The following is a 273-nucleotide window of genomic DNA, read 5'->3' as shown; positions in this document are numbered from 1 at the left end:
TCTGAATGAAATGGTCAATACAACTTATCTTCTAATTCCATGATAACGACAACTGATCAAAATTAACATATCCACCTTCCTTTTTAAAGAAACTAAAATCTGGGGGTTTAGATACATAATTACATATTATCTCTTTTCCGATGTGACTCAAAAAGACAAAAAATAATTCAGCAAAAATGAACATTTTATTTCTGATTCAAATAATCTGCCTATTACCTTCTGGCATAGTAGATTAAAATTTCACACAAGTTAGGGATAACATCATATATTAAA

The 273-nt window shown here is 28.2% G+C and overlaps 1 pseudogene; it reads right to left on the bottom strand.

Moving 5' to 3' along the window:
- Nucleotides 1-273, bottom strand: part of LOC119585374 — a 17640-nt pseudogene that overhangs the window by 10585 nt on the left and 6782 nt on the right.

The sequence above is a fragment of the Penaeus monodon genome, chromosome 19 (genome assembly GCF_015228065.2).
Source record: "Penaeus monodon isolate SGIC_2016 chromosome 19, NSTDA_Pmon_1, whole genome shotgun sequence".
Classification (NCBI taxonomy): Eukaryota; Metazoa; Arthropoda; class Malacostraca; order Decapoda; family Penaeidae; genus Penaeus; species Penaeus monodon.
Note: the sequence above shows the minus strand (reverse complement) of the source record. Positions and strands in the feature narration are given on the sequence as shown.